The sequence below is a fragment of the Phyllobates terribilis genome, unplaced genomic scaffold (genome assembly GCF_046119375.1).
Source record: "Phyllobates terribilis strain yellow unplaced genomic scaffold, ASM4611937v1 Scaffold_11__3_contigs__length_659146591, whole genome shotgun sequence".
In the NCBI taxonomy this organism is placed as follows: Eukaryota; Metazoa; Chordata; class Amphibia; order Anura; family Dendrobatidae; genus Phyllobates; species Phyllobates terribilis.
In genome coordinates this window covers 514369746-514388294 of record NW_027362771.1, presented here as the reverse complement: position 1 = coordinate 514388294, position 18549 = coordinate 514369746, and the positions used below count along the sequence as shown (strand labels likewise).

The window sequence follows — 18549 nt, the reverse complement described above, 5'->3', positions numbered from 1 at the left end:
CAAAGTCTGTGAGAACCCAGAATTCTCTGTTCACACATCTTGGTTTTTTTTTGTTGTGTATTTTGAGTCTTGATTGTGTACTTGGAAAACAGAGCATATCACTTCTTAGGCTATGTGCCCACGATGTGGAAATGCTCCGGATTTTTCCTGAGCGTTTATTCATCTCCCTGGCAGAAAAAACGCATGCGGATTGTACATGCGGATTGTACATGCGGATTGTACCTGCGTTTTCCTGCCAGGGACATGCTGATGTGAAGCGTTCTTCACATGCATTTCTTGGACGATGGCCCCCGGAGTCTTTATTCAATCCGTCCTGGCTGTCAGCAGCTCGCGGTACACTGAAGGACCTGCCGTCACATGACCAAATTACGTCAGCGCAGGTCCTTCAGTCCACCGTGATCTGCCGGCAAGCGAAGACAAGCACACCGGGGGCCATCAGAAGGTAAGTATAATGTATATTTTTTATTTTATTCTTTTTTTTACAGGTTCTATGGTACCCGGGTCCAGAGGAGAGTCTCCTCTCCTCCACACCCGGGTACCATCTGCACATTGAATCACATGGAATGCACATCTACAGATCGTGATACGTAATCCATGCGGTCTAATGAAAGTCAATGGCGGCGAAAATGCAGCGCTTCCGCAAAATAATTGGTAGTGCTGCGTTTTTTTCCGCAATGATAATCCGCAGCGGAAATTTCTGCAGCATGTACACAGCACAGGCGGATTATCATTGGGGAACATGGCAGACCTTCTACCATGCGTTTCTGCAGCGCTTAAAAACGCACCGTTGGCACACAGCCTTACAGCATTTTTCACCCATAGGAAGTAATGGGTGGTGAAAAACATGCATCAAAATTTTTTCAGCGTTTTTGATGGTAAAATAGAACGGGGTTCTTTTTTTTCACAGAACTTTATGTACATGCATAAATAGAGACAGAAGGACAGTGAAAAAACGCATCAAAATCTGCAGATTTGACACAGCCAATTTCCTGCCAGAGATCAGTTTTGCTGCAGATTTCTGACTGAAAAAAAACACAACGTGGGAACATAGCCTTACAGTTATAGCAATTTATAGAAATCTCATGCCCACTGGGCTTTTATTTTTTTATACGCAGCATAAACTGTGGGGCGAGTTTGAAACATGTTAATTTCTCTTTCCAGTGCACTGAGTTTTGTCCCATAGAACTGCATGAGAAAATCCCTGCGTGGAAAATCCCCAGGTAAAAAAAAATAAAAAGGAGGATGTGTGTTTTTAGTCTGTTTCCACAGCAGAAATGCACTAAAAAAAAAAAAAACATTTTATCTTCACAGGAAGTTTTGTCAAAGACAAATACCTGGAAGTATCAAAAACAAAGCAGCTTTATTTGTAACATGACACACCAACAAGAGACAAAGACCCCAGAGGCAAAAACGCAACTACCCAATTTATATATTAGATGCAGAAATACTGCAACATCAAAAACTCATCATGGGAACGGAGCCCAAGTGTCCTGATCCACAGCACTTCATTATTACTACTTGTCAAGAACTGAGGTGACCATATCCCACAGCCCATAATTGCTGCTGCATCACCAACTAGATTATACATTAAATATCTACAGTGACTAATGGATATAAAAGATATATATTAATCACAATCCAACCTAGAGAAGACGGCTGATAGTTTTCAGCCATCGTCTGGTGAACATTCCACCAACACAGCCAAAAACATAACCCATAATGGCGATAGATGTACAAACTGGTCATATACAGCCAGCACGGGCGACCGACAGCCAGCACGGGTGACCGACAGCCAGCACGGGCTAAAATTACTGAGGATGTGTTGGTGGAACGTTCATCAGATGATACTCTTCAGCCTTCTTGTATAGGTTGGATTGGATAGATAGATAGATATACACATACACACACAGGTTGATCGTGGAGCCTACTGAAACAGACTATGGGACCTTTTTAAACGCTTAGGAAGCCTTTGCAGATGTTTTTTGTTAATTATTCTAATTTACTGAGATAATGACTTTTGTGTTTTCATTGGCTGTAAGCCAGAATCATCAACATTAGCAGAAATAAACACTTGAAATAGATCACTCTGCTTGTAATGACTCTATATAATATATGAGTTTCACTTTTTGTATTGAAGAACTGAAATAAATTAACTTTTTGATGATATTCTAATTTTGTGAGATGCACCTGTATATAGCTCCATATCCTGTGATGTTCAATGACACAAGAACAGACAACCTTTCTGACAAGTCATTTGATAGACTAGTGACTACTGTGTGCGGAGCGGATCAGCACGACCCCATACAATGTTTTGTGGCTGTTGATGGGTATTCAAATATTAGGCGCTTATCTGCAGTACTTGGCAGCAGCCACGAAACAAAATGTGGCGCTGTGCCGCTCTTCTGTACACCTCTTACACCCAACCAACGGCCATGGATAACAGCTGTACGGTTGGGGTGCCAGATCCCACCAATCTGGTACTAATGACCTATCCTAGGGATTGGGGTCCACATGGGCGTATTTCACGGGCCATATATGATCCTTAATGCCCGGACTGTCCAGACCTGAACTTACAACCTCAGACACATATGAGACTGTAAACCCGAGTGGGGAGACCGGCGGTTAGTCTGGGTACTGCGATCCGTATACAGACTGTGGCATGAAAGACCACAAATAAATGTGTGTACACATATAAGGATAGATCAGACATATAAGGATAGATCACATTAGACATCATAAATGAAAGCTGGTATACCGCTAGGAAAGACTGGTCGTAAAACCGTGAGAAGCGTTTTTTTAAGATGAGTAGGTTATTATTATTAGGGGACTTTTTAAAGTCATTCCTCTGGGTCCATGTTGCCATTATTTGCGCCAAAATTATCAAAGTGTCGCACGAAGTCTGATAAATTAGGCTCCTCTTACGATACGACACTCCTGTCTAGAAAGGTTACTGCACTTTTGACATCTCGCCCTCACTGGAGCTTGAATCTCATTTTTAGAAAAGTAAAATAATAATAAAAAAAAATGAGCTTTTCATAAACCTGGCTTAAAATCTCGTTTGCATAATTAAGTGCACCCTCTTTTGAAAGGTGACATTAAATCGCAAAAAGTTGGAAGCAGATTTTTCATCTATTTTAACTGGCGCAAAAGCCTGGATACATGGCCGACTATTAGGCGGACGTCAATGGCGCTCGGACCACAATACAAGGGCTGACCTCCGGGCACGTGCCCTGGACTGCCTGCCCTATAGGCAGAATTAATCATATATGGGACATTACATGTCATACACACAGCACAGTCCTGACATCAGTACAGGTATACAGATAGGTATATGCCGGAGACCACGAGACGCCTCCGGGTTATTACCCATATGTAGTAATGGGCAGCAGTCAGGTAGAGACGTATGGAGAGAGTACAGGAGCCCGAGTATCACGGCAATGTGTGGGCTCATATACTACCATAATATACATGGTATATAGGTAGGGCAGAAACTGGGCGAGCGATACAGGGAACATGCCGGCTCCGAGACGTACCCACTACAGAGAACAAAGGCAGTGCCCAGACACACCACTGCCAGCTCTGCCCACCCCACACACCATCAGCCAGCAACATGCACAAGACACATGGAAATAGCAAAAGAAAACAGAAATAAATCTAAAATATTCAGAGCCGGTAGTAATGGGCTAGAAGAAAGCAGAGGCCATGTGTGCAGCGCCGCCTGGGGACGCGCTCTCACCTTGACGGCAGGTCACGGCGCGGCGAGGACGTGTGTCTTCGGTGGCGCTCGCTCCCTGTCTGAGCTCCTCTCCAGCAGGTCTGTGTCATTATACAATAGCACAGCATGCTTATTTAACATGCCGGAAGACTGCTGCATTGCATAAGAGGCCAGGCGTCCTGGAGAGCCAACCTCACTGCAGTCTGACTACATTCATCTAAGAGTGCCCCCAAGTGGCCAAAGCTCAGAACTGCGGTGATCTCAAGAGAATGGCATCTACCCTGATCACTTATTCTGATGTAAACGCAGTGAAACCCCTACAAAAGACCACCACTAAGAGACCACCAGCCCTTTATCCAGAACAGATCTCACTGTAAGATGTAACCATTGCATGAAGAACCATTGTCAAGATCAATAAAGGCCGATGTTCTTACACCAACCCTCCTGCAGCCGAAACTTCTCACGGGTGAAACTTTGCTGCAATTATATCCAGGCTAGAGAATACTGTGAGCAAATGGAGGCCTGCACGCAGGGCTGGGGCTGCACACCTGATCTGTCTGCACAAAACTGCTTCCTCTTCACTGACAGCAAACATCTTACAGGAGGACGATCATAAACTAAGTCTATTAAGAAAAGGGAGAACTTGTCGTTATGCAATCAGAAGAATACAATGCAGAGTGCAGAGGCAGCATCGTCCAAATATACAGTGTATTATTTACACGTACAGAGAGCAGCCGTCATCGCCCCCAACGTGCCCGCTTTAGTAGGGAATTGTATTGTCTAGAACAATCCAGGAGCATCTTCTCACCAGACTTTGTGCAGTGGCGTTCCTCTGTTATTCCTCCTAGAAATTTACAAATAAATTGGCAATTGGGTGTTGCCATTCTTTGTCAAAAGGGATGTGGCGCTAGGTAGTCTGAAATCAGCAGCACTGACTGGACAGTGTCGGTATGTACACGGACACCCTTATGTGTACAGGGTACACGGACACCTCTGGACACCCTTATGTGTACAGGGTACACGGACACCTCTGGACACCCTTATGTGTACAGGGTACACGGACACCTCTGGACACCCTTATGTGTACAGGGTACACGGACACCTCTGGACACCCTTATGTGTACAGGGTACACGGACACCTCTGGACACCCTTATGTGTACAGGGTACACGGACACCTCTGGACACCCTTATGTGTACAGGGTACACGGACACCTCTGGACACCCTTATGTGTACAGGGTACACGGACACCTCTGGACACCCTTATGTGTACAGGGTACACGGACACCTCTGGACACCCTTATGTGTACAGGGTACACGGACACCTCTGGACACCCTTATGTGTACAGGGTACACGGACACCCTTTCTCCCTTGATTAGACAGTGTCAGTATGGAAACCCTTTCCCCCAGTCGACCACAAGAACACCCTACTGTTAATGTATTTATTACATTTCCTGGAGGAACAACAGAGAAACAATAAAACGCAGTGTTCTAATAAAAGAAGATCCTGAATTGTTCACTAGGCATAAAATAATTTACTAAAATAGAATTCAGGATAGGCGACCAATCCTTTTTAAAGGGTGCAGCAAACATCTATGCAACTTAACACAATAAATTTAAGCTTTGTGACAGACATGGTGCCCGGAGTAACTAATCACAGCCAAGGACAGATATAGATCTTAGTCGCAGTACACAGATTTTTACCAGATCCGGCATTTAAAAGGGGTGTTCTTAAGTTTGTAGGAACATAACCACTTCTCAAATTTTGAAGTCATCTATACAATAAGGGATTATATTCCAATCGATGGGATTAGCTAGAACACCCAAAAATCCTGAGAACTGGAGCGGTGGCCGATCATGTCCACTCCATTCATTCTTATGGGAGTGCCAAGGTCAGCCGAGTGACGCGCTCCACAATTAGTGAAGATGCCCATGATCGACCGCCGCTCCACTCACACAGGGATCTGCACAGCTTCGGTTCTCAGGATTTTTGGGTGTTCCAGAGGTCGGACTCCCAGCAATCGTAAAGTTATCCCCTATCCCATATATAGAGGATAACTTCCAAACTTGAGACAACCCTTTTAAATGCCAGATCCAGTGAAAATCAGACTACTGGGACCAAGTCCTCCAAATCCCCCTCGCAAATTTAAACATGCAACAAATTCCACAACAATTCCCTAGCGTGAAAAAAAACACAATCACACTGACAAGTAGCAGATTTCAGTGCAAACATACAATTGTTTGCTGTAACAGACAATAGTAGGCTTTTCATCAGCCCATGTCATTCTGACATCACATGGCCGTCAGTGTCACCGGCTCGTTCTGTGGCCTCGCCTTACAATTCCGATACTGATCTCACTGAGTATTGTGCCTGCAGGACAATCCTAAGAGCAGTGGTAATACATATCCAGGAGGCAGGAAAAGTCCTAAAAATAGATGGTGCATTAGTTACCAGCCACCTGAGGCCGTCGGAGTAAATTAGGTCTGGATTACTGCCAAAGCATGTGAGCTAGAAGAGATAACGCAGCGCAGCATGTATACTTCACCAAGTAATACGTCTTACATCCAAGTACGGCACTGCTTGCAATGCAAAGGTATACCAAGAGGGACATGGCGGTTTATACTATTGCCGGACGACCCCTTTAAATATTTATTTTAATGAATAAGCTTTAAAAAAAAAAAAAAACCTTGGCGTCACAGCTGAACCCAGGGATTGGCTGCTCATCCTACACAACATGGCAGCAGGAAAATGTTTGTGTTCTTATGTTTTACCTAACAGGATGGATTGAATTAAGCTGGCCAAAAGGAGCGCTCGCTCGGCCGACTCGCCCGCGCTAAAAGGAGTGCTCGCTCAGCTGACTGCTCCTATCTTGTTCATGAGAAAGTTGCCGACTAATGTGTTGTCCAGCGACTGACCTCAGGGAGAACAGGACGACTCGCAGTCAGAAACTGGACATGCATGATCGACATCTCCTTCAACCATCAGTTGACCTTACAACAATAGACAGACAGTCAGCCGAACCCGTGGATAAATGGCAGGTTCAGCCAACATTAGTCTAATGTGTATTTGGGCCATTCGAGTGGAGTGGATTATTCATTTCCATACACAGAGCAGCCATATTGCTAAGCCTTAAAAATGCTAACCTCAACTTCTGAAACAGTTAAAAACAAGCAACTTCGATACTCTCAATACTCAAAAGTGGAGGGATATTTAATTCTGTAGTTTACTACTCGTTGTCTAGATTACCGTCCATTCTGAAAACTCAAGCGTGGTCGGCTACCTAGGCAAAGAGCACGTGGTGATTGCAGGGTCTATGCTCACCGCTCTGAAGTTGGGAGGATGGCTGAATGTGGCTAGCTTCAGTCCCCCCGCACTTCTGCCATACAAAGCTATCACTTCTAGCAGCATGGGAGAGCGTCGAGTTCAGACCAGCAGCGCAGCTATGCCGCTGCTCCGAACTGTCAATCTTCAGGAGCAGGAAGCTGGGAGTAAATGTGCCGAGAGTTACAAAAATTTTGAGACATTGTAAACAGTTTTACACTAGAATTCTGGCAAAACTGGTGAATCGGAGACAGCATTTGCTGTTAGTTATTTTTGTAATTTGTTAATTTTTTTCATAATGCGGTATATTCTCAGTGGTGCTTCTAACGCCATTTACCCATTAAAAAATAAATTGCAGAAAAAAAAAAAAAAAATCCTTCTTGTGTGTGACATGAAGCTTACAAGCCATCCATGGCCTATAAACCTCCTTACACTGGCATGCCAGGCATGTCACACTACACAAGAAACCTTACAACTACTCTGAGGACAAATGGTTGGAGAAGTCAGAGCTAGTAGGGAATGTTACTTAGGCCACGGCCCCACTATCAGTATTCGGTCAGTATTTTTTCTCAGGAGTGGGAGACAAAACCAGGAGTGGGTGATAAATGCAGAATTGGTGACTTGTTTCTATTATACCTTTTCTCTGATTGTTCCTTACCTGGTTTTGGCTCCCACTCTTGAGAAAAAATACTGACCGAATACTGATCAAATACTGATAGTGGGGCCGTGGCCTTATAGTAACTAATTACAAAGTATTTTTGATATACTTCGGTTTACCAATCCTATATAATGGGTTAATTACGAGTTGCACCCTAGCAATTAGTCCTAACATAATTATCGTGACCATAAAAGCCAGGCTCATCTGATAATTACACTTAACACACTGCTCACCATTTAATCCCAGCCTCTGACGAAAGCTTGCCTGGGACAAGTGTGGTTTTCGCAGCTTCTTTCCTGCAGATCCCATTTAACCCATTGAGAACAAGATATTTTGAAGATCAGAATATAACCGTATTGAGGAGATCAGTTTTCACTAGGTCCCTGTAGAAAACTGTAAAAGTGTCCAATGCATTTCTGCATTTTTCACCCACTCTTGGCTTACAAAAACTGATGTAAAATGCTGACCAGATACTGAATGTGTGAACGTGGGCTAAATGTCACATGCACTTCACGTCAAAAATTTCTAAGTGTTTTTTATTAAATCAGTAGCAGATAAAACTAAGGGACAACAAACATGGCTCCATTATTTCTCTAGAAGGAGTTGTCACCTGGTTTTCCAAGACTCCTCAGTAACAAATCTGAAAAATTAAAGCAGTTATCTGGTGGAGAAAACAATTGGGCCCAAGAATCAAAAACGCAATAAAAAGCAGATTAAAAAATGCACTGAAACACAATGAAATTAAAAAATTTACCCAATCAACAATATCAAAACCTCACAAAATATTCATTGTGGGAACGTAGTCTAAGAGATACATGGACATCATGGATGGGGTTGGGATGGTGGTGACCCTTTCTTTAAACCTCATTAAGAAGCCAATTATTGAAACCAAATAATTGACCAGACATGAGCGTCCGCTGATCATCAAGGGTTAGAGAGGCCGCAGACTTGTATTGTGCCAAGGAGCTGTCCAAGTCAGACGCCATGGTTGTGTGATGGGATTTACAGCTCTATTGGAAGACCCTTAGGACACATTCACATATCACTTTTTCATACACAGTTTACTGGAACTATTCACATATCTGATTTTATTTTTCCTGCATATCACACCCCATGACAGCACAACAGGAGGTTGATCCCACACCTAAATTAGGAACCACAAACAGGTTAAATAACCCCTCCCCATCTCCACTCCTCAGTGACTTTGCTGTCCCTGTGGGGAACGAGCGAGGTTAGGTGGTAAAATTATGCGGCTGGTGGCAGTGTGCCGTTAACCTGAAATTGTGAATTCACGAGGCGGCAGGGGTCAATTGGTATACTCCTTTGTGCCGCTTCTGTCCGTAGTTGACGTAGTTGATGCACGTCAGAGAGCACATTGACTGTTGGCACCATAACAGTCTACAACCTGTTGTCACATACATCAAAATCCAGTTTTACGTTGTCCAGGATGAAATTTTCACAGGGTTTGAGGTCCAAGAAGTAACAGGAGTTTCTAATACATGAGACTATACAGACTCTAATTCAAGAGAAAACCCTAAAATTGGCATACAAGTGGCTAAAACTGTGAAGAAAACTACTCTTCCATTCATTTGAAAATAGGGACTGAAAAACTAATGGCCTAAAGAAATATTGGGAAACCTCTGTGGGTATATTATAATCTCATGTAGCCTCTAGATGTTTGCCCATGTCTAAGTTCACTGGATTGGGCAGCTGCAAGACCATCTGAGACAGAAAATCTTACATGGACCTTGGGGCTGCAAATGTGGACTGGTGAGATCTTCTCCAAATCTAAACTTTGCTCCGCTCCATTCCATGGTGAACAGTTTTTCAATCCAGCCATGAAAGAATTACTGGAGAAGGCTACCGATAAAAAGAAAGCCATTCCAGAGCCCAAGTTTTCTAAAATTATGTTGTCCTTTCGTCCCCAACAAAGTGGACCACCTCATAGGTATAAAGGGAAGAAGAGAAGTTGAAGCTACAATAAGGCCCCTTCACATGTGTGTATAACACGTACGTTAGAAAATGGTATCCGGGTCAGTGTTTTCCATCAGTGTTTTTCCGGGATAGATAAAGAAATTATCAAAATACAAAGCTTCTCCTATACTGGCAATGTTATACACATGAAGCACATGTGCTGTATTTTTTTCACTGACCCATAGACTTGTATGGCCCCTATCATCCATGCTGCCGGAAAAAAACGGACATGTCTCTGTGTGTTTTGAACACACACCATCCTCTTGGACGGGTAATCAATGCACAGATGTCTGACCTATATCTGTCTACAAGGAAGATTTTTTTTTTGGGGGGGGGGGGGGGGATCCTCTAGATTCTCAAATGTCTTTCCTAAACAAGCAAAGGCATCGTTAAGATTCGCCTCATCCATCATTGGCTCCATAATGGTATGTGTTCAGGAAATGCCTTTGGCTCAAACACACAGGGCCTCTTATGTCCTTCATTTTTTCCTGTTGGACTGATCTACGTTGTCACTGGACAAGAACATCTCCCTCTCCAGTCATGCACATTCCTCGCACGTCTGGTGGTTAAAGAAGCAACTTAAAAAAGGAATAAGCTAGCAACAGTTCTGTGTAATTACAATAACCATAAGTGCCACCAGAAAAATGGTGGAGTGCTTTTGTCGCTCTTATTTAGCTCCAGAGTACCTGGTCCTAGACAGGAGGCCAACAGTTATCAAATTTCCAAGCCTGATGGAACACCAACCTCAGGACTCATGTCAGAATTCACTGACAATGTGAATACAATGGCTTATGAGACATCAGGGTTGAACAAGACAGAAGAATCTTGAATTTGTCAGACAGATTTTTTTTCCTGGATGGAAAAACATCCTTTCTCCATGTCTGCACATCACCTCAAAGGATCATCCAACAAACAAATCGACTTTCTCAGCTGGAAGGACTCTCTAGATCAGGGGTCTCAAACACGCGGCCCGCGGGCACAGACCCCTTGACGATCCCGACCTGGTCCAGGAGGAGCCGCCGACAGCAGCGCTGAATTGCCACACAGAGACTGTTTCCCAGCACTGCATTTCCAATGCCAGCCGCTGGCCAATCAGAGGCCAGCAGCTGATATCTGCGTGTCGGCGCAGCGAGTATGACGTCATTGCCATATGCAGATGTCAGCTGCTGGCCTCTGATTGGCCGGCGGCTGACATTGGAAATGCTGTGCTGGGAGACAGTCTCTGTGCGGCAATGCAGCGCTGCTGTCGGCGGCTCCTCCTGGACCAGGTCGGGATCGTCAAGGGGTTGGACTCTGTGGTGCCTGAGGGCCACATCTGCAGGAAGGAGGACAGGTGAGAATCATCTTTTTTTTTCTCTATTTTATGTGTGTGAAGAACAGCACAGGGGGCACAGAGCCACAACATGGGGACCGGGATGGGGCACATAGCCACAGGATGGGGACCTGGATGGGGCACAGAGCCACAGGATGGGGACCTGGATGGGGCACAGAGCCACAGGATGGGGACCTGGATGGGGCACAGAGCCACAACATGGGGACCTGGATGGGGCACAGAGCCACAACGAGGGGACCGGGATGGGGCACAGAGCCACAAGATGGGGACCTGGATGGGGCACAGAGCCACAAGATGGGGACCTGGATGGGGCACAGAGCCACAAGATGGGGACCTGGATGGGGCACAGAGCCACAAGATGGGGACCTGGATGGGGCACAGAGCCACAAGATGGGGACCTGGATGGGGCACAGAGCCACAAGATGGGGACCTGGATGGGGCACAGAGCCACAAGATGGGGACCTGGATGGGGCACAGAGCCACAAGATGGGGACCTGGATGGGGCACAGAGCCACAAGATGGGGACCTGGATGGGGCACAGAGCCACAAGATGGGGACCTGGATGGGGCACAGAGCCACAAGATGGGGACCTGGATGGGGCACAGAGCCACAAGATGGGGACCTGGATGGGGCACAGAGCCACAAGATGGGGACCTGGATGGGGCACAGAGCCACAAGATGGGGACCTGGATGGGGCACAGAGCCACAAGATGGGGACCTGGATGGGGCACAGAGCCACAAGATGGGGACCTGGATGGGGCACAGAGCCACAAGATGGGGACCTGGATGGGGCACAGAGCCACAAGATGGGGACCTGGATGGGGCACAGAGCCACAAGATGGGGACCTGGATGGGGCACAGAGCCACAAGATGGGGACCTGGATGGGGCACAGAGCCACAAGATGGGGACCTGGATGGGGCACAGAGCCACAAGATGGGGACCTGGATGGGGCACAGAGCCACAAGATGGGGACCTGGATGGGGCACAGAGCCACAAGATGGGGACCTGGATGGGGCACAGAGCCACAAGATGGGGACCTGGATGGGGCACAGAGCCACAAGATGGGGACCTGGATGGGGCACAGAGCCACAAGATGGGGACCTGGATGGGGCACAGAGCCACAAGATGGGGACCTGGATGGGGCACAGAGCCACAAGATGGGGACCTGGATGGGGCACAGAGCCACAAGATGGGGACCTGGATGGGGCACAGAGCCACAAGATGGGGACCTGGATGGGGCACAGAGCCACAAGATGGGGACCTGGATGGGGCACAGAGCCACAAGATGGGGACCTGGATGGGGCACAGAGCCACAAGATGGGGACCTGGATGGGGCACAGAGCCACAAGATGGGGACCTGGATGGGGCACATAGCCACAAGATGGGGACCTGGATGGGGCACATAGCCACAAGATGGGGACCTGGATGGGGCACATAGCCACAAGATGGGGACCTGGATGGGGCACATAGCCACAAGATGGGGACCTGGATGGGGCACATAGCCACAAGATGGGGACCTGGATGGGGCACATAGCCACAAGATGGGGACCTGGATGGGGCACATAGCCACAAGATGGGGACCTGGATGGGGCACATAGCCACAAGATGGGGACCTGGATGGGGCACATAGCCACAAGATGGGGACCTGGATGGGGCACATAGCCACAGGATGGGGACCTGGATGGGGCACAGAGCCACAGGATGGGGACCGGGATGGGGCACAGAGCCACAGGATGGGGACCGGGATGGGGCACAGAGCCACAGGATGGGGACCGGGATGGGGCACAGAGCCACAGGATGGGGACCGGGATGGGGCACAGAGCCACAGGATGGGGACCGGGATGGGGCACAGAGCCACAGGATGGGGACCGGGATGGGGCACAGAGCCACAAGATGGGGACCTGGATGGGGCACAGAGCCACAAGATGGGGACCTGGATGGGGCACAGAGCCACAAGATGGGGACCTGGATGGGGCACAGAGCCACAAGATGGGGACCTGGATGGGGCACATAGCCACAGGATGGGGACCTGGATGGGGCACATAGCCACAGGATGGGGACCTGGATGGGGCACAGAGCCACAGGATGGGGACCGGGATGGGGCACAGAGCCACAGGATGGGGACCGGGATGGGGCACAGAGCCACAGGATGGGGACCGGGATGGGGCACAGAGCCACAGGATGGGGACCGGGATGGGGCACAGAGCCACAACATGGGGACCGGGATGGGGCACAGAGCCACAACATGGGGACCGGGATGGGGCACAGAGCCACAACATGGGGACCGGGATGGGGCACAGAGCCACAAGATGGGGACCGGGATGGGGCACAGAGCCACAAGATGGGGACCGGGATGGGGCACAGAGCCACAAGATGGGGACCGGGATGGGGCACAGAGCCACAAGATGGGGACCGGGATGGGGCACAGAGCCACAAGATGGGGACCGGGATGGGGCACAGAGCCACAAGATGGGGACCGGGATGGGGCACAGAGCCACAAGATGGGGACCTGGATGGGGCACAGAGCCACAAGATGGGGACCTGGATGGGGCACATAGCCACAAGATGGGGACCTGGATGGGGCACATAGCCACAAGATGGGGACCTGGATGGGGCACATAGCCACAAGATGGGGACCTGGATGGGGCACATAGCCACAAGATGGGGACCTGGATGGGGCACATAGCCACAAGATGGGGACCTGGATGGGGCACATAGCCACAAGATGGGGACCTGGATGGGGCACATAGCCACAAGATGGGGACCTGGATGGGGCACATAGCCACAAGATGGGGACCTGGATGGGGCACATAGCCACAAGATGGGGACCTGGATGGGGCACATAGCCACAAGATGGGGACCTGGATGGGGCACATAGCCACAAGATGGGGACCTGGATGGGGCACATAGCCACAAGATGGGGACCTGGATGGGGCACATAGCCACAAGATGGGGACCTGGATGGGGCACATAGCCACAAGATGGGGACCTGGATGGGGCACATAGCCACAAGATGGGGACCTGGATGGGGCACATAGCCACAAGATGGGGACCTGGATGGGGCACATAGCCACAAGATGGGGACCTGGATGGGGCACATAGCCACAAGATGGGGACCTGGATGGGGCACATAGCCACAAGATGGGGACCTGGATGGGGCACATAGCCACAAGATGGGGACCTGGATGGGGCACATAGCCACAAGATGGGGACCTGGATGGGGCACATAGCCACAAGATGGGGACCTGGATGGGGCACATAGCCACAAGATGGGGACCTGGATGGGGCACATAGCCACAAGATGGGGACCTGGATGGGGCACATAGCCACAAGATGGGGACCTGGATGGGGCACATAGCCACAAGATGGGGACCTGGATGGGGCACATAGCCACAAGATGGGGACCTGGATGGGGCACATAGCCACAAGATGGGGACCTGGATGGGGCACATAGCCACAAGATGGGGACCTGGATGGGGCACATAGCCACAAGATGGGGACCTGGATGGGGCACATAGCCACAAGATGGGGACCTGGATGGGGCACATAGCCACAAGATGGGGACCTGGATGGGGCACATAGCCACAAGATGGGGACCTGGATGGGGCACATAGCCACAAGATGGGGACCTGGATGGGGCACATAGCCACAAGATGGGGACCTGGATGGGGCACATAGCCACAAGATGGGGACCTGGATGGGGCACATAGCCACAAGATGGGGACCTGGATGGGGCACATAGCCACAAGATGGGGACCTGGATGGGGCACATAGCCACAAGATGGGGACCTGGATGGGGCACATAGCCACAAGATGGGGACCTGGATGGGGCACATAGCCACAAGATGGGGACCTGGATGGGGCACATAGCCACAAGATGGGGACCTGGATGGGGCACATAGCCACAAGATGGGGACCTGGATGGGGCACATAGCCACAAGATGGGGACCTGGATGGGGCACATAGCCACAAGATGGGGACCTGGATGGGGCACATAGCCACAAGATGGGGACCTGGATGGGGCACATAGCCACAAGATGGGGACCTGGATGGGGCACATAGCCACAAGATGGGGACCTGGATGGGGCACATAGCCACAAGATGGGGACCTGGATGGGGCACATAGCCACAAGATGGGGACCTGGATGGGGCACATAGCCACAAGATGGGGACCTGGATGGGGCACATAGCCACAAGATGGGGACCTGGATGGGGCACATAGCCACAAGATGGGGACCTGGATGGGGCACATAGCCACAAGATGGGGACCTGGATGGGGCACATAGCCACAAGATGGGGACCTGGATGGGGCACATAGCCACAAGATGGGGACCTGGATGGGGCACATAGCCACAAGATGGGGACCTGGATGGGGCACATAGCCACAAGATGGGGACCTGGATGGGGCACATAGCCACAAGATGGGGACCTGGATGGGGCACATAGCCACAAGATGGGGACCTGGATGGGGCACATAGCCACAAGATGGGGACCTGGATGGGGCACATAGCCACAAGATGGGGACCTGGATGGGGCACATAGCCACAAGATGGGGACCTGGATGGGGCACATAGCCACAAGATGGGGACCTGGATGGGGCACATAGCCACAAGATGGGGACCTGGATGGGGCACATAGCCACAAGATGGGGACCTGGATGGGGCACATAGCCACAAGATGGGGACCTGGATGGGGCACATAGCCACAAGATGGGGACCTGGATGGGGCACATAGCCACAAGATGGGGACCTGGATGGGGCACATAGCCACAAGATGGGGACCTGGATGGGGCACATAGCCACAAGATGGGGACCTGGATGGGGCACATAGCCACAAGATGGGGACCTGGATGGGGCACATAGCCACAAGATGGGGACCTGGATGGGGCACATAGCCACAAGATGGGGACCTGGATGGGGCACATAGCCACAAGATGGGGACCTGGATGGGGCACATAGCCACAAGATGGGGACCTGGATGGGGCACATAGCCACAAGATGGGGACCTGGATGGGGCACATAGCCACAAGATGGGGACCTGGATGGGGCACATAGCCACAAGATGGGGACCTGGATGGGGCACATAGCCACAAGATGGGGACCTGGATGGGGCACATAGCCACAAGATGGGGACCTGGATGGGGCACATAGCCACAAGATGGGGACCTGGATGGGGCACATAGCCACAAGATGGGGACCTGGATGGGGCACATAGCCACAAGATGGGGACCTGGATGGGGCACATAGCCACAAGATGGGGACCTGGATGGGGCACATAGCCACAAGATGGGGACCTGGATGGGGCACATAGCCACAAGATGGGGACCTGGATGGGGCACATAGCCACAAGATGGGGACCTGGATGGGGCACATAGCCACAAGATGGGGACCTGGATGGGGCACATAGCCACAAGATGGGGACCTGGATGGGGCACATAGCCACAAGATGGGGACCTGGATGGGGCACATAGCCACAAGATGGGGACCTGGATGGGGCACATAGCCACAAGATGGGGACCTGGATGGGGCACATAGCCACAAGATGGGGACCTGGATGGGGCACATAGCCACAAGATGGGGACCTGGATGGGGCACATAGCCACAAGATGGGGACCTGGATGGGGCACATAGCCACAAGATGGGGACCTGGATGGGGCACATAGCCACAAGATGGGGACCTGGATGGGGCACATAGCCACAAGATGGGGACCTGGATGGGGCACATAGCCACAAGATGGGGACCTGGATGGGGCACATAGCCACAAGATGGGGACCTGGATGGGGCACATAGCCACAAGATGGGGACCTGGATGGGGCACATAGCCACAAGATGGGGACCTGGATGGGGCACATAGCCACAAGATGGGGACCTGGATGGGGCACATAGCCACAAGATGGGGACCTGGATGGGGCACATAGCCACAAGATGGGGACCTGGATGGGGCACATAGCCACAGGATGGGGACCGGGATGGGGCACAGAGCCACAGGATGGGGACCGGGATGGGGCACAGAGCCACAGGATGGGGACCGGGATGGGGCACAGAGCCACAGGATGGGGACCTGGATGGGGCACAGAGCCACAAGATGGGGACCTGGATGGGGCACAGAGCCACAAGATGGGGACCTGGATGGGGCACATAGCCACAAGATGGGGACCTGGATGGGGCACATAGCCACAAGATGGGGACCTGGATGGGGCACATAGCCACAAGATGGGGACCTGGATGGGGCACATAGCCACAAGATGGGGACCTGGATGGGGCACATAGCCACAAGATGGGGACCTGGATGGGGCACATAGCCACAAGATGGGGACCTGGATGGGGCACATAGCCACAAGATGGGGACCTGGATGGGGCACATAGCCACAAGATGGGGACCTGGATGGGGCACATAGCCACAAGATGGGGACCTGGATGGGGCACATAGCCACAAGATGGGGACCTGGATGGGGCACATAGCCACAAGATGGGGACCTGGATGGGGCACATAGCCACAAGATGGGGACCTGGATGGGGCACATAGCCACAAGATGGGGACCTGGATGGGGCACATAGCCACAAGATGGGGACCTGGATGGGGCACATAGCCACAAGATGGGGACCTGGATGGGGCACATAGCCACAAGATGGGGACCGGGATGGGGCACATAGCCACAGGATGGGGACCGGGATGGGGCACAGAGCCACAGGATGGGGACCGGGATGGGGCACAGAGCCACAACATGGGGACCGGGATGGGGCACAGAGCCACAACATGGGGACCTGGATGGGGCACAGAGCCACAACATGGGGACCTGGATGGGGCACAGAGCCACAACATGGGGACCTGGATGGGACACATAGCCACAAGATGGGGACCTGGATGGGGCACATAGCCACAAGATGGGGACCTGGATGGGGCACATAGCCACAAGATGGGGACCTGGATGGGGCACATAGCCACAAGATGGGGACCTGGATGGGGCACATAGCCACAAGATGGGGACCTGGATGGGGCACATAGCCACAAGATGGGGACCTGGATGGGGCACATAGCCACAAGATGGGGACCTGGATGGGGCACATAGCCACAAGATGGGGACCTGGATGGGGCACATAGCCACAAGATGGGGACCTGGATGGGGCACATAGCCACAAGATGGGGACCTGGATGGGGCACATAGCCACAAGATGGGGACCTGGATGGGGCACATAGCCACAAGATGGGGACCTGGATGGGGCACATAGCCACAAGATGGGGACCTGGATGGGGCACATAGCCACAAGATGGGGACCTGGATGGGGCACATAGCCACAAGATGGGGACCTGGATGGGGCACATAGCCACAAGATGGGGACCTGGATGGGGCACATAGCCCCAAGATGGGGACCTGGATGAGGCACATTAGTACAAGATGGGCGCCAGGATGGGGAACGTTGCTACAGGATGGGGACCTGGATGGGGCACATAGCCACAGGATGGGGACCTGGATGGGGCACATTAGTACAAGATGGGGACTTGGATGGGGAACATTACTACAAGATGTTTTCCATTATTACTATA

General features: G+C 50.9%; 1 protein-coding gene across 2 annotated transcripts in view; it reads right to left on the bottom strand.

Annotated features, from left to right (window-relative positions):
- SLC23A2 (solute carrier family 23 member 2) overlaps positions 1–18549 on the bottom strand; it is a 122825-nt gene that overhangs the window by 90770 nt on the left and 13506 nt on the right. Inside the window, exon 1 of one of the 2 annotated variants that reach the window (XM_073653651.1) lies at positions 3737–3946. The exons of the other annotated variant lie outside the window; for it this stretch is intronic. The gene's annotated coding sequence lies outside the window, so the exon portion shown is untranslated. Of the gene's footprint in view, positions 1–3736; positions 3947–18549 lie in introns of those variants that run through there. 2 annotated transcript variants of the gene reach the window in all.